Source organism: Prionailurus bengalensis, chromosome C2 (assembly GCF_016509475.1).
Source record: "Prionailurus bengalensis isolate Pbe53 chromosome C2, Fcat_Pben_1.1_paternal_pri, whole genome shotgun sequence".
In the NCBI taxonomy this organism is placed as follows: Eukaryota; Metazoa; Chordata; class Mammalia; order Carnivora; family Felidae; genus Prionailurus; species Prionailurus bengalensis.
Genome location: NC_057350.1, coordinates 130192620 through 130217053, shown reverse-complemented (window position 1 = coordinate 130217053; position 24434 = coordinate 130192620). Strand labels below are relative to the sequence as shown.

Sequence of the window (24434 nt, the reverse complement as noted above, 5' to 3'; positions counted from 1 at the left end):
GGAATGAATCCCACTTGATCATGGTGAGTAATTCTTTTTATATGCCGTTGAATTCGATTTGCTAGTATCTTATTGAGAATTTTTGCATCCATATTCATCAGGGATATTGGCCTGTAGTTCTCTTTTTTTACTGGGTCTCTGTCTGGTTTAGGAATCAAAGTAATACTGGCTTCATAGAATGAGTCTGGAAGTTTTCCTTCCCTTTCTATTTCTTGGAATAGCTTGAGAAGGATAGGTATTATCTCTGCTTTAAACGTCTGGTAGAACTCCCCTGGGAAGCCATCTGGTCCTGGACTCTTATTTGTTGGGAGATTTTTGATAACCAATTCAATTTCTTCGCTGGTTATGGGTCTGTTCAAGCTTTCTATTTCCTCCTGATTGAGTTTTGGAAGCGTGTGGGTGTTCAGGAATTCGTCCATTTCTTCCAGGTTGTCCAATTTGTTGGCATATAAGTTTTCATAGTATTCCCTGATAATTGTTTGTATCTCTGAGGGATTGGTTGTAATAATTCCATTTTCATTCATGATTTTATCTATTTGGGTCATCTCCCTTTTCTTTTTGAGAAGCCTGGCTAGAGGTTTGTCAATTTTGTTTATTTTTTCAAAAAACCAACTCTTGGTTTCGTTGATCTGCTCTACAGTTTTTTTAGTTTCTATATTGTTTATTTCTGCTCTGATCTTTATTATTTCTCTTCTTCTGCTGGGCTTAGGCTGCCTTTGCTGTTCTGCTTCTAGTTCCTTTAGGTGTGCTGTTAGATTTTGTATTTGGGATTTTTCTTGTTTCTTGAGATAGGCCTGGATTGCAATGTATTTTCCTCTCAGGACTGCCTTTGCTGCGTCCCAAAGCGTTTGGATTGTTGTATTTTCATTTTCGTTTGTTTCCATATATTTTTTAATTTCTTCTCTAATTGCCTGGTTGACCCACTCATTCGTTAGTAGGGTGTTCTTTAACCTCCATGCTTTTGGAGGTTTTCCAGACTTTTTCCTGTGGTTGATTTCAAGCTTCATGGCATTGTGGTCTGAAAGTAAGCATGGTATAATTTCAATTCTTGTAAACTTATGAAGGGCTGTTTTGTGACCCAGTATATGATCTATCTTGGAGAATGTTCCATGTGCACTCGAGAAGAAAGTATATTCTGTTGCTTTGGGATGCAGAGTTCTAAATATATCTGTCAAGTCCATCTGATCCAATGTCTCATTCAGGGCCCTTGTTTCTTTATTGACCGTGTGTCTAGTTGATCTATCCATTTCTGTAAGTGGTGTATTAAAGTCCCCTGCAATTACCACATTCTTATCAATAAGGTTGCTTATGTTTATGAGTAATTGTTTTATATATTTGGGGGCTCCGGTATTCGGTGCATAGACATTGATAATTGTTAGCTCTTCCTGATGGATAGACCCTGTAACTATTATATAATGTCCTTCTTCATCTCTTGTTACAGCCTTTAATTTAAAGTCTAGTTTGTCTGATATAAGTATGGCTACTCCAGCTCTCTTTTGGCTTCCAGTCGCATGATAAATAGTTCTCCATCCCCTCACTCTCAATCTAAAGGTGTCCTCAGGTCTAAAATGAGTCTCTTGTAGACAGCAAATAGATGGGTCTTGTTTTTTTATCCATTCTGATACCCTATGTCTTTTGGTTGGCGCATTTAATCCATTTACATTCAGTGTTATTATAGAAAGATACGGGTTTAGAGTCATTGTGATGTCTGTATGTTTTATGCTTATAGTGATGTCTCTGGGACTTTGTCTCACAGGGTCCCCCTTAGGATCTCTTGTAGGGCTGGTTTAGTGGTGACAAATTCCTTCAGTTTTTGTTTGTTTGGGAAGACCTTTATCTCTCCTTCTATTCTAAATGACAGACTTGCTGGATAAAGGATTCTTGGCTGCATATTTTTTCTGTCTAGCACCCTGAAAATCTCTTGCCAATTCTTTCTGGCCTGCCAAGTTTCAAAAGAGAGATCAGTCACGAGTCTTATAGGTCTCCCTTTACATGTGAGGGCACGTTTACCCCTTGCTGCTTTCAGAATTTTCTCTTTATCCTTGTATTTTGCCAGTTTCACTATGATATGTCGTGCAGAAGATCGATTCAAGTTCCGTCTGAAGGGAGTTCTCTGTGCCTCTTGGATTTCAATGCCTTTTTCCTTCCCCAGTTCAGGGAAGTTCTCAGCTATGATTTCTTCAAGTACCCCTTCAGCACCTTTCCCTCTCTCTTCCTCCTCTGGGATACCAATTATGCGTATATTATTTCTTTTTAGTGTATCACTTAATTCTCTAATTTTCCCCTCATACTCCTGGATTTTTTTATCTCTCTTTTTCTCAGCTTCCTCTTTTTCCATAACTTTATCTTCTAGTTCACCTATTCTCTCCTCTGCCTCTTCAAGCCGAGCTGTGGTGGTTTCCATTTTGTTATGCATTTCGTTTAAAGCGTTTTTCAGCTCCTCGTGACTGTTCCTTAGTCCCTTGATCTCTGTAGCAAGAGATTCTCTGCTGTCCTGTATACTGTTTTCAAGCCCAGCGATTAATTTTATGACTATTATTCTAAATTCACTTTCTGTTATATTATTTAAATCCTTTTTGATCAGCTCATTAGCTGTTGTTATTTCCTGGAGATTCTTCTGAGGGGAGTTCTTCCGCTTGGTCATTTTGGATAGTCCCTGGCGTGGTGAGGACCTGCAGGGCACTTCCCCTGTGCTGTGGTGTATACCTGGAGTTGGTGGGCGGGGCCGCAGTCAGACCTGATGTCTGCCCCCAGCCCACCGCTGGGGCCACAGTCAGACTGGTGTGTGCCTTCTCTTCCCCCCTCCTAGGGGCGGGATTCACTGTGGGGTGGTGTGGCTCGTCTGGGCTACTTGCACCCTGCCAGGCTTGTGATGCTGGGGATCTGGCGTATTAGCTGGGGTGGGTAGGCAAGGTGCTCGGGGGCAGGAGGGGCAGGCTTAGATCGCTTCTCCTTAGGTGATCCACTTCAGGAGGGGCCCTGTGGCAGCGGGAGGGAGTCAGATCCGCTGCCGGAGGTTTGGCTCCGCCGAAGCGCAGAGTTGGGTGTTTGCGCGGAGCGAGCAAGTTCCCTGGCAGGAACCGGTTCCCTTTGGGATTTCGGCTGGGGGATGGGCGGGGGAGATGGCGCTGGCGAGCGCCTTTGTTCCCCACCAAACTGAGCTCTGTTGTCAGGGGGCTCAGCAGCTCTCCCTCCCTTTGTCCTCCAGCCTTCCCGCTTTCCGAGCAGAGCTGTTAATTTATGACCTCCCAGACGCTAAGTCGCGCTTGCTGTCGGAACACAGTCCGCCCGGCCCCTCCGCTTTTGCAAGCCCGACTCGGGGGCTCTGCTTGGCCGGCGAGCCGCCCCTCCGCCCCGGCTCCCTCCCGCCAGTCCGTGGAGCGCGCACCGCCTCGCCGCCCTTCCTACCCTCTTCCGTGGGCCTCTCGTCTGTGTTTGGCTCCGGCGACTCTGTTCTGCTAATCCTCTGGCGGTTTTCTGGGTTATTTAGGCAGGTGTAGATGGAATCTAAGTGATCAGCAGGACGTGCGGTGAGCCCAGCGTCCTCCTAAGCCGCCATCTTGCCGCAACCCAGAAAAGATCAGTTTAGAAGCCACACAGTCCTTGTCTGAAATTCGGACTCTACTACCCCCACCAGCTTCCCCATTCCCTGCCTTTCCCCAACACCATTCACCCCACAATAGGTATGTCCTAGGGACGAGTTGCTTGTCTTCCCTGAACCTCAGTAATAATGCTTGTCTTGCAAGGATCACATGAAAAGTGTGTGATGGCACTTTGTAAATTGCAAAGTGCCAGGCAGCACGTTATTATCATGTTAGTAAATTATACACACAAGGACATGTTGAAGAGGAACAAAACATCTGCCACAGATGACTGTAGAATTGTTCCTTGTAGAAGATTTTTGATGGCTCTCTGAGGTCAAAACAACTCAAGGTTTAGTCACTCGGAGACTGAACCCATATATTAGCATCTATCCAAATTGTTCTTACAATCCTATTTATAGATGCACTGATCACTAAACATTGTGGGAATACTTTGCCGCAAGTCGGTTGCTAAATTGGTTGGCGAGCAGCGGGCCACGAGTGGCTCAGAGGAAGCCTGTGTTCTTTACGAGTTTGGCAGCTCATAATTCCAGGCCCTCACCTTGTCCTCACACACTAGTCGCGGTCACCTTGGAAACTGCCCTATTCTAGATGCAGAGCACAGAATGCACTGGCTGGCATGGAATTAATCAGCAGCTGCTTCTCTCTTGCTCTGTTATTGACAAACCATCAGTACCTCTCAAGCCACTTTAGGGAGGATCCACGGTGGGGTTTCAAGGCTCTTCCAGGGGAAAATTAACACCAGAGGTTAAGGTTTATGGAAGAACAGAAAAATAAAACAAGGGAGAAAGAAATTAAGGGAGAAGAAAGGAGGAAAGGAAGAAGTAAAAGAAGAAAAGTTCAGAAGGAGGCAAATGAGATTATTATCCTATTTTACAGATGATAAAACTGAGGCCTAGCAAGGTCACACAACCAGTAAATATCAGAGCTTTATTTCAAATCCAGGAGAAATAAAATCCATGGAGGAGGAAAACAAAATCCCCTAAGGTGAGTGAATTTTCCAATGTCCAAAAAAGTTCCTGATGGGAATCAGACACTCTGGAAATAGTGCCTCAAAAATGCAACTTGTGGCATGACACAGGCAGGACGCAATGAGAGGTGGCCATCTGCAAGCCAGAAGAGGGCCCTCACCCAGAACCCAGCCCTGATCTTAGACTTCCTAGCCTCCAGAAGTGTGAGAAATAAATATCATCGGTTAAGCTCCCAGTCTGTGGTATTTAGTTATACACAGCCCGAGAAAACTAAAACATGGTAATTCCATGGTTAACTTATTAAGGAATCGCCCAACTATTTTCCACAGCAACTGCACCTTTTTCTATTCCCACCATCGGTGTTTGAGGGGAGAATGCCAGTGTGGAGTCCCACCATCCTCAGCTTCAATCTTAGCTCTGCTACTGATGTGACTCAGTAACCTCCTCACATAACCTCTCTGGCTCTCAATTTCCTCACTGGCAAAATGGGGGTAATAGAGTTGATGAGGATTACACGGATGACGTAGGAAAAGCTCCTAGTCCACGCCACTCAGTACATGTCAGTGGTTTTGTTACTGTTGCAGAGAGAATCACAATATCTCAGTATGGGAAGGGGCCCAACAGGCACAATACACAATTTTATTTCCTGGTTTATCACAGCAGGATTCCACATCATGTGTCCTGCCAGAATATCCCCATCACTGCTCACCGTGAGGCATTAAGGGTGAGAACCAGTTCCTCTGGACATTGGGATCGCATTTTCCAAGTGGGTTGTTGGAAACGTGGCTTTCACAGAGTATAAATGAGGGTTATGAAGAGGGAAAAAGAATTCTGAGGTCAAATAACTTTGGGAAACACAGGGTCAAAAACCCTAAAGCAGGTTCCTTTCCTGCAGGACTTCTCAGAGCATTGAGCAGGGTTGTACACTTTGAAATCACCAATGAGGAATGGAGACTGCAGCATTTCCTCAACTTCCCTGTCCTGGGAGACCTTTCCCAGCTGGACAAAGTCTGCATCCATAAATGAGGCATTTATGTCCCCACAGTGCAGAAACCACACACAACCACCAAGGTCACCCTCAGCCTTGAGTTCTAAATATTCACTCTAAACCACAGCATTGCAAAAATTTTCTCCTTTGCCACTTTGTCCCAAATGGCAGTTTAGAAACTGCAGCCACCGCTGCTCTGCAGTCTTCCTTAGTGTCCCCATTCATCCCTGCTGTGTGAAGCCAATCTCCAAGTACAAATTTCGGGTGTTAGATAATCTTCCGAGCCTGAAAGAAGAGAATCACCTTGTCAGGCCTGAGGAAATCCGCCCTCCGCATTCCCATCCTGAAGCAGGTCCTGGACGAAAGTGGGCAGGGCTAAGTTTCCCTTCTCAGCCAGGTTTTTCAACTGCTGTGTTCAGTAAATTTCCAGAGCCACTAGAACTCACTAGAGTTCTGCAATTGCCCCTTCGTATGCTAATGCACTTTCTTAAAAATCCATGATAAGTTTGGAGGCCATAACTAAGCGATATGAGGAAAGGTCAGGATCTGGGACAAACCAAAAGACTTAGTAATTTTCTGAGACACTAGGGAAGGGGCTGGAGGCATTGTTCCAGAAGACCTGACCTCCAACATTCGCACATAATGCAGATGAATGCAAATAAGTTACCGCCTTCTGTTGTCACTTCGAATGGTGAATAATTCCATCTCAGTGACCAGAGGAAATGACTCTCACTTCACATACAAGCTTACCTTGAGTCTTTTATTCTCAGGGACACCGAGGAAACTCAGGGCTTTTCCTGAACCCTGAACTAAAATGAAAAAGACAGCCCCGGGTTGACCCCAAGACAGGAACGCTAGCACGGGTGAACCTTCGTTAAGCATTTGCCATGTGACAGATGCATGTGGTCCCACAGCCAGAGAGGAGAGCCAACTGCACACACATGCATGTGGCTGGGATTAATCCTAGCCAGCCCCAGGACCACCACCGGCAGCTCCTCAGACAACTCAGCTGGAGTTTGGGAAACTGAGCAATGTCTGCAATGTAAGGAATCCAATCCACCCGACCCTTATAGACTGAGTCAGAAGGCAGCAGCTGGGGGTGAAGCCTTTGGGAAGATTTGCTCAAGTATACTGGGCACGGGTTTGTCTTTCACTGACACCCTCGCACAGAGCAGGCCCTGGAAGTAGCCAGAAGGAAGGCCGGCCGAGCTCTGCGGGTAGGGAAGACGGACCTCTGCATGGGAGGCAGGGGGCCTGGCTGCAGAAACTATGGGGTGGCATGCATCTGAATCTTCAGCTCAGGACAGCAGCAAGTGTGCTGAGGAAGAGAAGCAGCCTGCTGTGGCAGGCCGAAGGTCAACAGCGTGGCTGCACCCCCGACAGGCTGGGTGATCTCACCAGGTCATTCCCCTTTTCTGACCTCAGCTTCCTTGTCCGCAAAAAACGAGACGGCTGGTCTAAATCTGTTGATTGGGATTTGTTTCTTCTTCTTGCAATAAAATTCATGTAACATAAAATTTGTGGTTGCTGACATCTGGCACATTCCCTGTGTTGTGCAACCATCACCACTCTCTAGTTGCAAGGCATCTTCCTCACCCCAAAAAGAAGCCCGTACCTATTAAGCAGGTTATCCCCCTGCTTAACCTCCCATTATCCCCCACCCTCCAGTCCCTGGCAACCACTAATCTTCTTTCTGCCCCTGCAGACTTGCCTGTTCTGGACATTTCATACAAATGGAATCATACAATAACATGGCCTTTCCTGACTTGGCTTCTTTCACTTAGCAAAATGTTCGCAAGGTTCATTCATGTTTATCAGCACTTCATTTCTTTTTATGGCTAAATAATATTCCATTGTACAGATGTACTACTTTTTGTCTACTCATCAGTTGATGGACGTTTGGGTTGTTTCCACCTTGTGGCTATTGTGAATAGTCAAACATTCGAACATTTGTGTACAAGAATCTGCTTGGGAATCTGTTTTGAATTCTTTAGGGTATATATCCAGGAGTAGAATTGCTGGGCCACATGATATGATGGACCAAATATTTGTGTCCTCCCAAAAGAAGGCCTAAGCCCCAGTAAATGTGATGGTATTTAGAGGTGGGGCCTGTGGGAGGTAATTAGGTTTAGGTGAGGTCATGAGAGTGAGGCCCCCATCATGGGATTAGCACCTTACAAAAAGAGGAAGAGATTAGAGCTCCTTCCCAACCCCTATGTGAGGATACCGTGAGAGGCAGCCAAGTGCAAGCCAAATAGAGGGTCCTCGCCAAGAACCTAGCCCTGATCTCAGAATCCTAGCCTCCGGAACAGTGAGAAATAAATGTCTGTTATTTAAGCCACCTAGTCTATGGCATTTTGTTATAGAAGCCCGAGCAGACTGAGACATATGATAATTGTATGTTTAAGTGACTGAGGAACCCCGAACTATTTTCCACAGTGGTTGTACCATTTTCCATTCCCACGGTAGATGTTTGAAGGTTCTGTTTGCTCTTCGATCTCACCAATGTGGGAACTTTTTTAAGCAGGGAGGGCATTTAGTAATAAAACTATTTCTTCTGGGCACCTGGGGTGGTTCAGTTGGTTAAGTGTCTGACTTTGGCTCAGGTTATGATCTCACGGTTCAGTTTGTGAGTTTGAGCCCCGCGTCAGGCTCTGTGCTGACGGCTCAGAGCCTGGAGCCTGCTTCATATTCTGGGTGTCCCTCTGTCTCTGCCCCTCCTGGCTCGTGTTCTGTCTCTCTGTCTCTCAAAAATAAATAAACATTAGGGGCGCCTGGGTGGCGCAGTCGGTTAAGCGTCCGACTTCAGCCAGGTCACGATCTCGCGGTCTGTGAGTTCGAGCTCCGCGTCAGGCTCTGGGCTGATGGCTCAGAGCCTGGAGCCTGTTTCCGACTCTGTGTCTCCCTCTCTCTCTGCCCCTCCCCCGTTCATGCTCTGTCTCTCTCTGTCCCAAAAATAAATAAACGTTGAAAAAAAAAAATTTTTTTAAATAAAAATAAAAATAAATAAATAAATAAACATTAAAATTATTTTAAAGAAAAGGAGGGGGGCGCTTGGGTGGCTCAATCAGTTAAGTGTCTGACCCTGGCTCATGATCTCACAGTTCAGTTTGTGAGTTCGAGCCCCGCATCGGGCTCTGTGCTGACAGCGCAGAACCTGGAACCTGGTTCGGATTCTGTGTCTCCCTCTCTCTCTGCCCCTCCCCCCACTCACTCTCTGTCTCTGTCTCTGTCTCTGTCTCTCTCTCACAAATAAATATACATTAAAAAAAAAAAAAACTACTTCTAATGAAATCTATCTTGGAACCCTACCATAACAAAACAAGATTAAAGGGAAACTGTCAGGGTGAGGTGATGGCACCTCTAAAATCCTAGGGCTCTAAAAAAGAACAGTGTGAAACCTGTTGCTCCAGATAGGTTTGTTGGATCCTTCCTGGCTTAGAATCCAAAGATCCCATCTTGACCTGCTTCCCAGATCCATCCAGGTCCTCAGAGGTTTGGCTTAGAGAAGACTCACCCCATCTCCATTCCATGCTTTTATGGAAGTCCTGAGATTGCAGCCCTCTTCCAGATGCATATGGGGCCCATCTGTGCAAAAATCATCTGGTTCTCATGAAAATGAAAATTCTGGGATTCCCACCCCAGACTTACAGAATGGGAATCTTTTTCAGAGGAACCCTAGTATTTGCAATTTTTTTTTTTACATACTTCCAAATGTATTTTGATGTCCCCCTGTTTGAGAACCACTAGACTAGAAAGGGCTGAGAGGTGAGGGAGCCAAGGGTAAATGCCTAAGTTAATGAGGCCAAAGAGCTACTATCTCGCTGAACTGTGGTGACTTTCTCCTTTGCTCTTTAAGTGAAAGAGAGGCATTGGATTTTGCTTTGAGATCCAAGCGCCAACTGGGGCTACCCAAAGGTCATATTGGCACCACTTCTTTCCCACAAGACTATGAAGTTCAAAGGATAAGGACCCTCTTAGGCCCCTCAGAAACTGTGCACAGTGTTTAAGCATTTCCAAGTGCTGTTATTTTTTTTTAATGATGGTTATTATGGTTACTTTTTTGAAATTTGAAAATATAGCAGATCAGTCATAAAGCAATGACTATTTATGCAAGTTTTAGCAGCGTTAAGCAATGCCTTCCTTGTGCTGAGAATCAACATTATTTACTTTGGGAATCTTGCCCAGATTTCTGTTAACTAATTCACACATAGTTTCTCCTCCCAGCCTTGTGACTCAGTGAGGTTTTTCCCAGCTGGGGCAAGGAAAACTGTTATATACAGACCTAATCCAGTGCAATGAACTCATCAAGGATCATCAAAAGCCCCCTACCCCAGTTACACCCTCAGAGCAGAAAACCACTCTTCAGGCTCTGTGGGACTCCTCCAAGAATGAGTAACTCCCCACCTGTTTTGGTTATCCATTGCTATGTAACAAATCTTGCCAAAACTTAGTGACTTAACACAACAACCATTTTATTAGTTCTTGCTGGTCTTTGGATTGACTAAGCTCAACTAAGCAATTCTGGTCCATCTGTTGTCTGTTGAGGCTACAGCCATCTGGGGGCTCAACTGGCTGAAGAATCCAAGCTGGCTCACTCACATGGTTAGTGGCTGATGCTGGTGTCAGGTGGGAGCTTAGTTGGGCCTGTTGTCTGAAATGTCCTATACATGGCCTCTTCATGAGGCTTGGGCTTCCCACAATATGGCAGCTGGGCTACAAGAAGGAGTAACCCAAGATCAAATGTTTCAAGAGGGAGGAAGTGGTTCAAAGCACTGATTGGGATTAAACCCTAGTTCTAAGGCCTTGGACAAATTACTTAATCTCTTAGAACCTAAACTTCTCCATCTACCACATGAAGATAATGCCTTTCTCATCAGATTGATGTGAAGACTGAGATGGTATATATATGAAGCTCTTCACGCAGTGCTCCAAAAACAAGAGTTATGATCATGGACATACCAACACCTAATCCTGGGACACCCTGGATAGTGCATGCTGGATCTCTCCACTTTTTCTCCCAGGCTTATTATACAAATTCCCCAGTTGCCATCTGTCATTTGAAGAAAAGGGAGAGTTGCTGTCTTCAACGAGATCCTGCCAGTCTGATGCAGAGATCAGAAACCGACATGACTCCTTGGAATTTATCTAAAAAGAAAAAAATCTTACAAGTATTCAAAGATATTTGTAGAAAACATGTTACAATAACATGCTATCAAACTAAATGTCTATCAATAGGGAATGAAATATGACACACTCATATTCTACTGGATGGTTTTTGCTCTTAGCGTATCTAGGACCTGATCATCCTCCCTCTTAGGGGGAAACTTTAAGACAGGAAATAAACACCCCTGCTGTTCACTACAGAGGCCAAAAGAAGGCATATAGGCCCACTCATGCTCCCTGGAAGGCAACATATAGACAACGTATAAGCATGTAAGCTGAGTGTGGCCAGTGAGATTTTCCTGCCTGAGGCTTTGCCCACAAAGGCACAAGGACAGTTAGTGATTTTCAAGACTGTCATGTTGGCAGTGGAGCCTAGATTCCAGTGACATATAGGCAAGTGTCTGGTGGAACAGAGCTGCCTCCCTGACCTAAACAACTCAGCTTGGAACTGATATATATGAGAGAAATAAACTTTTATTCATTAAGGCCACTCTAAGTTGGGCTTTTTTTTTAAATTATTATTATAGCAGCTTAGCTTATCCTAGTTACGGTGACTTTAGAATATGGTCACATTCCTTCCATTGACAAGGAGACCCTATGTCTCCTCCTCTCAAATCAGGGCAGGATTGTGAGCACTTAGATCAAGAGACTACAGTGAAAGTGACTCCCAAGGCTAGGTCATGAAAGGCCACACAGCTTTCTCCCTGCTTAGTAGAACACTAGCTCCTGAGCCACCCTGTAAGAAGTCAGACTACCCAGAGGCTGCCACACTGTGAGGAAGCCAAGCCATACAGAGAGGCCATGTATAGGCCCTCTGGACAAGAGTTCTAGCTCAGCCCAGGATTCAAGTCATCCCAGCCAAAGCTCCAAACGTGTGAATGAAGAAGCTTCCAGATGATTCCATTACCCTCCCCCTTCACCAGCTTTTCATCTCACTCCTAGTTTGAGTTTTCCCAGCTGAGATCCCAGACATTGTGACATCATCCTTGCTGTATCCTGTTAGAATTCCTGACCCACAGACTATATGAGCATATTAAAGTGGCAATTGCTTTATGCCACTAAGTTGTATGAATTGCTATACTGCAATAGCAAATAGAACACTAAACTAACATATAATAGATTCTGTGGACTATTATACACCCTTACAAAAAATTCCTCTTTTATTGATTCAGTTAGCCAGATTTGGTTGCTGTTGTTGCAATCAAGAATCTTCATGGTGGACTGGGGCGGGGGAGGTGTGGGTGGTGCACCTGTGTGGCTCAGTCAGTTAAGCATACAACTTCAGCTCAGGTCATAATCTCACAGTTTGTGGGTTCGAGCCCCACATCAGGCTCCACACTATCAGTGCCTGGGATTCCCTCTCTCCCTCTCTCTCTGCCCCTCCTCACCCCTCTCTCCCTCAAAATAAATAAATAAACTTAAAAAAAAAAAGAACCTTTATTGGTGGATATACAATGAAACACTCCACAAAGCTTAAACTGATGTAGCTCTATGTTAACTGTCCCAGAAAGATGTTCACACTGTAGTTTTAATGAAAATGGCAGGTTCTAAAACAGGTACAGACTAGTTCTATTTTTGTAAGATAAAACTTTTTGCATAGAATTCTAGGATGCTATGTACTAAAATTATACAGTATAGTATTGTGTTTAGGTATTGGAAATACAGGGAGTATTTTCTTGTGCTTATCTGTATATTCTAATTTCTTATTAGTGAATATCATTACACAGTTACTTGCATAATTTTTTTAATTAAAAAACATTTTAAAAAATAAAGCCAACATTATAGATCAAGAAATTTGAGAGTGGTTGGCACACCTCTCCACCTCTCGGGATTTTGTACATTTTCCAGTGAGAAACCCAAAAGTAAAATCTTTAGGGAGTGTGATAGCCCCTAATAATTCCTCCTCTCCCTATAAACATATGCTGTTTCTCACATTAAGAAGTAGTGTTTGGGCATTTGACTGGCTCAGTAGAGCATGCAACTCTTGAACTCAGAGTCATGAGTTCAAGCCCCGTGTTGGGCATAGAGATTACTTAAAAAAAAAAAAATAGGGGCACCTGGGTGGCTCAGTCGGTTAAGCATCCAACTTCTGCTCAGGTCATGATCTCTCGGTTGGTGAGTTCAAGTTCCACATCAGGCTCTGTGCTCCAGAGCCTGGAGCCTGCTTTGGATTCTGTGTCTTCCTCTCTTTCTGCCCCTTACTGCTCATTCTCTCTCTCTCTCTCAAAAGTACACATTAAAAGATTAAAAAATATATTTTTAAGTAGTGTTTAGTTCCCCTTTTCTTAAGTCTAGGCTGTTCTTGTGACTCCTTTGGCCAATAGAATACAGCATGTTTGAGGATATCTGATCTCAAGCATTAGGAGGACTGGTAGCTTCCGTTTCCTTCCTCTTACATGCTTGTTCTTGGGACATTCTCTTAGAACCTAGCCCAAGCCCTGTGGAGGAGAACCAAGACTCTCCTGTTGGTAGCCTCAGCTGAGCCCCTAGCTAATAGCCAGCACCAACTGCCAGCTGTGTGAATGAGTCATTTGGAAATCTAGCCCAACTAAGCCCCAGGTGACTTCAGCTCCAACCAACAACCTATGGGACAGAAGAACCACCCAGCTGAGCCCTGTTAACCCACAGACTCATAAGAGGTACTAAAATGGTGATTGCTTTAAGCCACTGACTTTTGGGATAATGTAGTAGCTAGTTTCCAAGATGGCTCCAATGACCCCCACCCTCTGATATTCACACCCTTGTATAGTCACTTTGTACATTGTACCAGGGCTTGTCTGTGTGACAAACAGAATATAGCAGAAGTGATGTGTGTTATGTTACTTCCAAGATTAGATTATAAAAGATCTTGTTGTTTCTGTCTTAGTCACTCTCTCAGATCACTCTTCATGTTGTGAGCAGCCCCAGGGAAAGAAATCTACATAAGGTGACCAACTTGTCACCAGGTTGCCCAGGACTTTCCTGGTTTTAGACTGAGAGTCTCATTCTGAAACCCCCTCAGTCCTGAGCAAACCAGGATGGTTGGTCACCCTACACTCCTGATAAGGAACTGAGGCCTTTGGACAACAGTGAGCTAGAAACTGAAGTCTTCTACCGCAGCTGCATGTGACGTGCCATCTTGGAAACAGATCGTCCAGCCCCAGTCAAGCCATCAAATGACCACAGCCCCAGCTGACCACTTGACCACAACTTTGTAAAAGACCCTGATCCAGAACCACCAGGCAAGTTGATCCCAAATTCCTGATGCCCCAGAAACTATATAAGATAATAAGTATTTGTTATTTTAAGGTGCTAAATTTGGGGCAATTTGTTAAACACCAATAGATAATTTAAACAGGCGGCCTATTACACCCAAATAGGTAACAGAAACAGGGAGCATGTTCATATTCTCCACCCTGTTTGAAATAGCCATGATAATCTTTCTGTTTGGGGACTTCCTTTACCTTCCTGAAAATCAACCCGAGGGAATTTTGCTTCTAGAGTTCCTGAAGAGCAGTGCTGCGCATGGCCCCTGCTTGCTGTTGGGGAGCTCAGTCCAATTCTAATTATCTTCCAAGCTTTAACAATGAATCTCTTGGGCTCCCAAGGTCCTCCCAACTCTCCATTTCCAAATGCTCTTGAGGCCATCATGATTTCCCAAAAGGCCTGAGATGCTTACCCAGGCTGCTTAAACAGCCTTCTATACTGGAAAGTATGCCCTGATCTCTGACAACATGAATGTCTGCATGCAGAAAACAATGCATGGGATGCATATGTCTGCAGAACATGCAGATGGTTTTATGAGGGTCTGGGAGACTTGACCTAAGTTTTTTTCCAACCAGCACCAAGGTATTTGAGATTTTACCTTTTAACTTACTTAGGAAGGCTAGTTTATTCACAAGCACCTTCTTCTGGACGGGTTTTGAAGACATCACGTTAGTCCAGGGGAGCACAACAGGCGGGTGGGCACCTTAAAAGCCTCTCTTGGCTCCTCCTTCAGTCTAGTATGGTTTACACTGACTCTGTCTACAGGCAGGCTTTGGGCTCCGCACATGCAGGGCACCCAGCGCGTCTGGGCAGGCTACTGTGTGCACCCAGAGACCCAAAGACACCTGGAAGATAGATACAGATACAAGAAACACGTGCAAGCCATTAGTTTCCTGGAGCTGCCATAACAAAGTACCACAAACTGGGTGGCTTAAAATAACAGAAAACTATTCTTTTAGAGTTCTGGAGCCAAAAGTCCAAAATTAACGTGTCAGCAGGTTTTCTACCTTCTGGGGCTGTGAGGGAGAATCTGTTCCACGCCTCTTTTAGATTGTGGTGGTTCGCTGTCCATCTTTGGCATCACCCCAATTTCTTGTTCACATGGCATGCTCCCTGTGTGTCCCTCTGTGTGCCCAAATCTCCTATCCTAATTGACCTCATCTTAACCTCATCATCTGTAAAAACCCCACTTCCAAATAAGGTCCTATTCACAGGTACTGGGAGTTATGACTCCATCTTTGGGGAGAACACAGTTCAAACCATAACACCGAGCATTTAATAAAAACAGGAAATATCCATGAAATGCCAGGCACTTGCTATGATAGGCATTTTATACACATTATTCTTAATCCTCACAAAGATTTCCTAATTTTATAGCTATAGGAACAGGATCGGAAAGATAACAGTGCTTATCTTAACTCATATAGCTAGAAAATGTAGGGTTCTGAAATCAGATAGCCTGGCTTCACCACTTACCTGGGAGGGAGGCCTTGGACAAGTTATTTAACCTCTCTGTACCTGTTTCTTTATTTGTAAAGTGAGGGTGATAATAATCATGCCTCCATCTATGCTGAGTTGTTGCAAAATCTTTAAAAGACAATGCACAGAGTCTGACACATAATAATTACTGAACTCACGTAGCTGTTATTATAAGTAGTAGAGTCAAGATTTAAATCCACATCTCCTTAGCTCTGATACCTTCATTCTGTCTCATCTATGATCCAGCATAATGAGGTGCCAGGCACTTTGGCATCCATGATCTCACTGAATCCTCAGGATCCCTGGGAAGTCAATATTTCTGGATATATTTTATGGATGAGGGAACTGAAATACAGAGAGGTGAGGTGACCTGACAAAGGTCACCTAGCAAATAAGACACTCTGATCTAGCTCTGCTGACTGTAGTATTTTTCCACTATGTTACCCATCATCCCATTGCACAGATACAAGGTGGTGGAACACTCTCCTCTACCGTAGTTTGCTAATAATCTCTGGGTCTAAGGTAGTCAACCAAGTTGATGAGGTCAGTCAGTGGCCCACCCCAAGGCTGTAACAGTCAGCTCCTGCCAGTTCAGAAAGCTCAGCACAGAAGGTATGCTATTTTTTCTTGAGAAAATCCTTCAGAAGGAAGAACTCTTTCTCACACACACACAAGCACACACACCTGCACACACATGCATGTACACACAAACATACAGAATGCTTACACAAGGACGCACCCCTGGAACAAAGTCACTAACAGTTGAAAGGGAATGGGCCATAGAAGAAGATGTCTCAGTTAGAAAGCCTAAAAAGTAAGAACCAGCTGCTAGGCCCAATCCAAAATTCCCTGGCAAACTAGGGTCGAGAAGATTCCAAAAGGCAAAAATAAATTCCAGGGGCGCTTGAGTGGTTCAGTTGATTAAGCGTCCAACTTCAGCGCAGGTTATGATCTTGTAGTTTATGAGTTCAAGCCCCGTGTTGGGCTCTGTGTTGACAGCTCAGAGCCTGGAGCTTGCTTCGGATTCTGTGTCTCCCTCTCTCTCTCTGCCCTTCCCCTGCTCATGCTGTCTCTCTCTGTCTCTCAAAAATAAATGTTAATTTTTTTTTTTAGTAAAATAAAATAAAAACCAAAAAAACCATGCAAACACCTCAGACATAAACTCCCTCAGACTTCTCTGCCAGGATGGAAAGAGAGACAAAGCAGCTAGGTTCTCTGGCCTGGACTTTCTCAGATCTTTGTACCACCACCTCTGTCCAGCTGCTCTTGCACACCACAGCTCAGCCCTACAAACACCTAAGGAGAGTGGCCATGGGATAATGGCCACCCGTAGGCCTCCTCTGGCCCATAGACAAGTTTTATTTAGCCTGCACACAGTTTTTAAGTTAGTTGTTAACATTTCGGGTTTTTTTTTAATGTCTGTTTATTTTTGAGCGAGAGACAGAGCACGAGCAGGGGAGGGGCAGAGAGAGAGGGAGACACAGAATCCGAAGCAGGCTTCAGGCTCTGAGCTGTCAGCACAGAGCCCGATGCAGGGCTAGAACTCATGAGCTGTGAGATCATGACCTGAGCAGAAGTCAGATGCTTAACCACCTAAGCCACTCAGGCACCCAATTGTTAATATTTTAAAAGAGAGACATTTCACATAATAATTCTTGGTTTTTGCGCCTTGGGAAAATCAAAAGTTCTGGCCAAGTGGCTCTGTATCTGAGAGGCAACTGTGAGCCAAAGCTGAGTGGTGGCTGCCTCCAGGTTCATTATTTTTATACCTAGACCACTTGACTCATTTATCTTCCTTGCCTGACCCCTCTAGGAATGTAAGTTTTTCACTCAGGCCAACTGAGACCTCCCCTCTGCTAGCAAATAAAATAGCACCTCACCTGCCCTGGCATTCAAAAGTCCTTCAGAGCATGGCTCATTCAGACTTAACACCTGTGACTATACTTCATTCCAAATGTATCTACTCCTTCGTGTCCAAATGAGTCCCTTGTCTTCCCACACTGGTACCTTTGCTAGTGCTTTTTTATTTCCTCTAAGATGCATTTCATTCCAACTTGGCCAGAACTCTCCAACACTCACTGAGGTCCGTATGAAGGCCTTCTCAGAACCTCCCAAGCAGATGTGAGCTTTCTTTCATTTGATGCTCCAAAGCACCTTGTCATTTTGAAGTACTAGCTCCAGACTCTCAGGGCTTCACACATTTGCATATTATAATTATTCTCCCTGTGATTCTTTCCCCCTCAGCCAGTAGTTCCAGTGGATCCCAGCCTTGCAGTCGACTTCACCATAGCATTAGTGTGAATAAGGACACTATCTTAACCCTTCAGACCAACCTGGTCACCAGAAGAATACCACTGAACTAATCCCTCAGTTCATGCCACCTGGAACAGAAGAATTGCCTGACTGAGACCTGCACACATCTTTGACTTTTGTGACAATTGTGAGATAGAGCGAAAGGGTTGTTGTTTAAGCCACTAAGTGTTAGGCCAGTTTGTTACACAGCAGTAGGTAACTGAGACAGTTGGGAATCTTGCTATTGATTTTCTTCACGTCTTTTTATGAAACTAAAAATATATACATACACACACAACTTAGAGATGGGGAAGAGAACTAGTATTTATGAAGCTCCTAATTTGATTTCTGTCTGACACTTTTACATGCATTACCTCATCTAATACTCAAGACAATCCAGCTTCTATTATTATTTATGCTTAAAAAAAAGAAGAGGGGCACCTGGGTGGCTCAGTCCTTTCAGTGTCTAACTCTTGATTTCGGCTCAGGTCATGATCCCAGGATTGTGGAATCAGGCCCTGTGTTTGGCTCCACACTGAGCATGGAACCTGCTTAGGATTCTCTCTCTTCCTCTGACCCTCTCCCTCCCTCACTCTCTAAAAATAAAATTAAAAAAAAAAATTAAAAAAAAAGTAAAATTAAAATTAAAATTAAAAGAAGAAGAAACCAACCAAAGCCTAGAGAAGTTCAGTAACTTGCAAATGATCACATAAGTCCTGAGTGGGGGAAATGGGAATTGAATGCCTAGTCTGCTCTATCCAGCTACAAAATCCTTGTTTTTGTCACCACCTCACATCTCCACACCACTTCTCTGGGCTCAGATAGCGGTCTACACTCCTCTTAACCTGACACCATATGTGGTCTCTTCATGCTGCCGCAAAGCCTTCAGAACCTTTCTCTTAAACGACCATACATTATTCCAATTATAGTTTACATACCATTCCCCTCCTGTGGAGCATTTACATTCCTTCCAAATCTTTTTGCCATTAAAAGAATTCTGACAGTTGCATTCTGCTACAAAGAATAGGAATTCCGAGGGCGGGGTGAGCCTTTCTTGGGTTTCTTTGGTATTACCAGGAATCTCATCAACGTGACTCTTCCAGCCCTCTTCCCACCCACCCTCTGAGCCCTGACTGCCTTAGTGAACCCCCTCACGTCAAGCTGTGGCCTAAGGAGAGTGTTCCAGGTGGAGCAGAGGAGGGGAGAAAAACAATCCCCTTGAAACTCGCACCCATTTGGCCCAGATGAGTTCATCACCTTTTATCAGTGTTATGCAGACCTCATTAATCTTAAATCGCTTTGACGGCTGGAAAAATGAAGACTGTTTCAGGATTCTTGTTGATTTTGAAAAGATTATACACATCCTGTTATTTCTAAAGGGCCAGGTGAAAGATTTTTAAATCCTGTTAAGAATTTTAGCCTATATCCTGAGAGAGTAGGTAGACATTAAATGGTTTTAAATACAGGAGTGATGACCTAATCTGATTTTTTTTTTTTTTTTTTTTTAACTAGAAAGAACACCCTGGTTTGGAAGATAATGACAGGATTTAGTGATTGAGAGGACAGAGGGTAGAGGCTAAGGGAGGACTCCAGCAAGACCCTAGGATTCTGCCCAGGACAGCTGGGTGGGTAGGATGAGAAGCAGTAAGGGAATAACAGCACAGTAGTTCCCTTTGGGACCAGGTGAACTAGGGGCGCCTGAGGGCAGCGCCTGGGACAAGCCTACTTCCGCAGGGACCAGGGACACAGGCCTGGGAGAGAGGGCCCCCTAGGCCAGGAGTGAGAGGGATGTGGAGGGGCCACCAGCAGGCCCTGCTGGAGAACTGCGGACCCTGGCGAAGGCCCTGAGGCCTCAGCAACCCATGAGGCTGCTAACCCTTTCCTTCCCAGGAATGGAGTCCTGAACTACTCCATCTTAAGGGGCTGTTTGAGCCAGTCACCGTGTCCCTGGAGGTTTTCAGGTCAAAGATTCCCACTGATTTTATACTTAGGAGAAAGCACTACCCCCCAGGAAGTAGCCCCAGGAAGAAAATCCCCTTGTTTCTGACCTCCCAAAGATCTGCAGCCAGCCAGACACAAATGCCCAGGTGACCTGCACAGGCTTGGATCCTTGCTTTAAGAGGAGCAAAGACAGGCTGCTGGGGAGAGGCAGTTTCACCCCACCTGGGCATCTGGGAGCGTGAAGACGGGATGGGTTTTCTTCTGAGCCGTAAAAGAACAGGTTGACTTCCTCAGGTGAGTAGGAGGGGATAGAACGCTCTAGGAAGAGGGACCGGCCGTGCAAAGATCCAAAGAGGGGGAAATACAGGACAGGCTGGAGCTGAGGGAGCTTTGCATGACTCTTCTTAGATGCAAGGGGATGAAACTGTTTCTACTACTCAGACTCACAAGTCTGTGACGTTCTGGAGCAACAATCTAACCATGGCCCCGAAAGCTTCTTTGTCATTAGTGGCTGAGACAGAAATTTCCTGTGACGTCATCTGGGAAAATTGCTAGGAAGCTCAGTCCCTAACTTGCCCTGGCCTGACCTCTAAAAAGCAACTTTCCAGAGCCTGTGGATGTGCATTTTTTGAACTAGCCTCATCTCTCCCTGCCTCTTCCTTTCCTACCTGTATTTTTCCTTTTACCTTCTTTCTATTTAAACCTTTCGAGGAAGAGATAAGCTATGTAAAATTAAGCCTATAAAACACTCAACCTACCATCTTTCAAAAGAAAGCCAGTGTCCACCAAATCTACAGAGGGGTCAGTGGTGCGGCAGGTCTCATGGATGGAGCTAGATGGAGGCCAGGTAGGCAGGGTCCAGGGAGGAAGTACAGGAAAGAGCAGGCCTGGGCAGAGGACTCTGGGGACAGCAACTGAAAGCACAGAAAATCCTGGGGGAACCCGGAAGGTTATTAGTCCAGCTACATACTTAGAGTCAGCTTCAAATGAGGCTGGTCAGGCAACCCCAGGTCATTTTGTCCCAAATGTCGTATTCAAGAGTTAGGAGAAGAGGGGTGCCTGGGTGGCTCAGTCAGTCGGTTAAGCATCTGACTTTGGCTCAGGTCATGATCTTAACAGTTTCAAGCCCCGCTTCTCTCTTTCTCCCTCTCTCTGCCCCTCGCTCACTTGTGCCCCCTCTCTCTAAGGAAGAAAAAAAAAAAAGATTGAAGAGAGGGGATTTTCAGGCTTCATATTTTCTACCCCCGTCCCCCCCCCCACCACCAGTGAGGTTCCCTTTTGTGTGGGGTATCCTGGGAGATGTGAAGGGCCCAGGGATGTGGAAATCGGGTGGGGAGATTATGACAAGCACTCTTGAACAACTTCAGATTTGCTGCAGTTTGGCGGGGACAGCAGCGGTAGGTTGGGCTCTGAGCTGCTTTGCCATGGGTGTCGGGGTCAAGAGGAGGAAGAGACACCATACCCTTAGGAGTCTTTAATTCACTTGGCCATTTTTGCTGAGAACTTACAGGTGGAATTCTTCTCTGTGGAGCTGTGTTTGGCAGCAGGCTCAATATATAACATGTAATCGTTACATAAATCTATAGTTGTTTACAAATACACGACATGGTATTTGCTCCTCCAGGGCCAAGACCCACAGATGCCGGTAAGGAGATTTGCCAGCAACAAGGGAGAAAGCCCCAGGCAGCCTCACAAAAGTTTTCCAGTTTCTAACCTTCCAGCATTCCTCAGGGAGGGCCTCTTAGCTCATGGACCGGTCCCCCGGGGCCTGTGGGGAGGGACTATTGGGGCGGCAGATGGCAGAATCATACCATCTAGGACTAAGTCCATGCAGGAGGTTGGGTCATCGTCATTGAATGCTTTCTTCCTCTGTGTAATCATTTGACAGGAGGCTAATCAGTGCTCACCTGAGGAGACCCCTAGCTCAACCTTCAAACCCCGGACGGGGGAGTCCTAGGCCGGAAAGTCCTGCTCTGCTTGCGCTGAGTGGGAGAGGGACTCCCCAGCTCAAAAGACTGAGTGGGACAGCAGGTAGCAGGACAGCAGATGTGCTCGGTCTGTCACTAGGCAGACAGGGTACTTTGTTATGGCTATTTTGATCCAGACATCTTGAGGGCACAGAGAGTTTAGCATGAGTAAAAACTATATGATCAGGGGCGCCTGGATGGCTCAGTCAGTTAAGCATTCATTCTCGATTTCGGCTCAGGTCATGATCCCAGGGTCGTGAGATCAAGCCTGCTGTTGGGCTCCACACTGAGCATACTTGGGATTCTCATTCTCTCTCTCTCTCTCTCTCTCTCTCTCTCTCTCTCTCTCCCCAGCTCATGCTTGTGCTCATGCTCTCGCAAAATAAACATTTTTTTCAAAAACCTACATAATCATATTTGAGAGAAGATGCCAAAATACTAAGTGATTTCATACATAGTAACTGCAAACATGAAGCATGAAACTTTATTTTTAACAGCCAACAAATGTTCAGTGATTGTCTACTCTGGGGATGGCACTCCGTAGGCATAGCACCGAAGACCCAGTAATGAAGAAGAAGCAGGGTCAAAGAGGACAGATAAAAAGAACAGTCAGCAAACACCCCCATATAACTCTAATTCATGATACATGCCTTAGCAATAACATGAGCACTCTTTTTTTTAATGTTTATTTATTTATGACAGAGAGAGACAGAGAGAGACAGAGCACAAGTAGGGGAGGGGCAGAGAGAGAAGGAGACAGAATCGGAAGCAGGTTCCAGACTCTGAGCTGTCAGCACAGAGCCCAACGTGAGGCTTGAACTCACAAACTGTGATTGTGACCTGAGCCGAAGTCAGATGCTTAACCGACTGAAACACCCAGGCTCCCCAACGCGAACACTCTTAGTAACAACAATACCTAACATTCATTGGGCTGACAATTCCAGGCACTGAGCTGAGTGGTCTTCAATTCGTCCCATCATACAGTCCTCACACAACTCCACAGGCAGGTGTATTTATCAGCCCCCTTACAGATGAAAACACCTAAGGTGCAGAGGAGTTAAGAGACTTGCTAGGTAGGAAGAGGCGGAGCTGCTACTTGAACCCAGGTCTGACTCCAGAAAGTAGGCCCTTGACCCTGAAGTAAAGAGCAGGAAGAGGAAGTAAAGATCTTGCCTTCAGCACGGGGGAGATCTCTCTGCACTCCCCGTACCCTCACCCTTTCCTTGCCCTTTTTAGCCCAAGTAGGAATGACAATTCCATTGACCTACTGGCCTGGTAACCAGGGCCAGACAATTTCACATCTACTTGTTGGGTCATGAAATAGGATCAGGAACGGAGTTAGGGTCAGAAATAGGATGATCGTGCCTTGCGAACATAATTATATCCCTTGCACTCTGTGATCAAAATAAGTCAGAAGGTTTTGCTTAATGTCAGAGTCACTTGACTGGCTCTCAAAGAGGTCACCCAGGGTAGTTTTACCTTGATGAATTTTCCACAGAGCTGAACCTGCTTCACAGCCAAGTCGGTGCTCTGAGGTTCAGCTGCCTGGAGAAGCCTGACTCCCAGTAATCCAACACATAGGAGGCTGAAGTATATAACCAGATACTCACGTATTCATTAACAGTTGGTATTAGTCCTTCAATAGCTGGAACGCTCCTCCCTCACCTGGAGCACCCTTTTCTCAATATCAGCAATCAGAAAGCCAAATCACCCATCAGCTGGCTGGTTACTGAGTGTATCCCAAGAGTTGGCATAGGCAGATTTCTTTCAAATCAGGGTGGGGCTTAGTGAGTCATCTTTACTTCACAGCAGGGCACATCTGTATGAGCTCCAGTTTCATTTGCTCTTTCCTGGACAGTGGTGGATAATAAGTGTCAGCTCTGGCCTCTGGGCTTTACCCTACCTCTTTTTGCTTTCTCTTCTCCAGCTTTCTCTCTCATTCTTGTTTCACACTTTCTCCATACAGTACAACTGATTAGGTTGCTGACCATTCAACTGTTATCACATTCCAGCCCTGCCCCCCTGAGATTACATGAGGGAGATGACCTGATGGGTGGGTTGGTTGATCCAAACTCTTCATTTATTTATGGACTTTTTGTGTATATTCTCAGATATATTAGGTTGAACCATATGAGATTGCTATTTGGGTAGGTCAAAAACAAAGAGCAGCAACTTTATGTGGTATAACTAACAACAGACCAGATTTATTAGGGGTGGGTTTACTGAGTCCAACTCCTTTTTGCAAGCCTTGATGGTAAGTGTGTGTGTATATGGAGGGTCATACATGGCAGGCTTTTATGTCTCTCTGGAAACAGGCATCTCTGGCTAGCCATTAGCATCTGGGACTTCATTCCTCTTGCTGTCCATTCACCCTCTGACAAGGGCCTTAATGTCAAGGATGAGCCAAAGAGGGACTTGAGGTTGAGGGAGAAAGTCAAACTCTTTGTTATATGTGACAGAGTATGTGTTCTGAAGCCAACAGAGAACAATTTTAAGGAACACTTTTAGATAGTTCATATTTTGTTTATTCCCCTATTCATGTGAAAAAATTAGGGACTACTGGAGACCTGTGTGAAATAGGCTCATGCCCGACACCATTCCTACCTTCCAAGGTTTTCACTGGCTATAGTTGTATGTACATATACCTGTGTGTCTGTTTCTGGTAGCAGATTACCATATGATAAGCTCTGTGAGGGTAGGGCTTATCTCTGACTTACTGGTCTTTAATTCCTATCATAGGGCCTGGCATACAGTAGGTGCTGATTAAAAAAAAATGTTTTAT

At 45.1% G+C, this 24434-nt stretch overlaps 1 long non-coding RNA gene across 1 annotated transcript; it reads right to left on the bottom strand.

Moving 5' to 3' along the window:
* Nucleotides 1–5177: 5177 nt before the first annotated feature.
* LOC122491979 lies at nucleotides 5178–24192 on the bottom strand. Its single transcript, XR_006299499.1, has 2 exons — nucleotides 23263–24192; nucleotides 5178–5846 (listed from the first exon to the last, which is right to left on the bottom strand). It is a non-coding gene; the product is annotated as an uncharacterized LOC122491979 (long non-coding RNA).
* Between the last annotated feature and the right edge of the window lie 242 nt (nucleotides 24193–24434).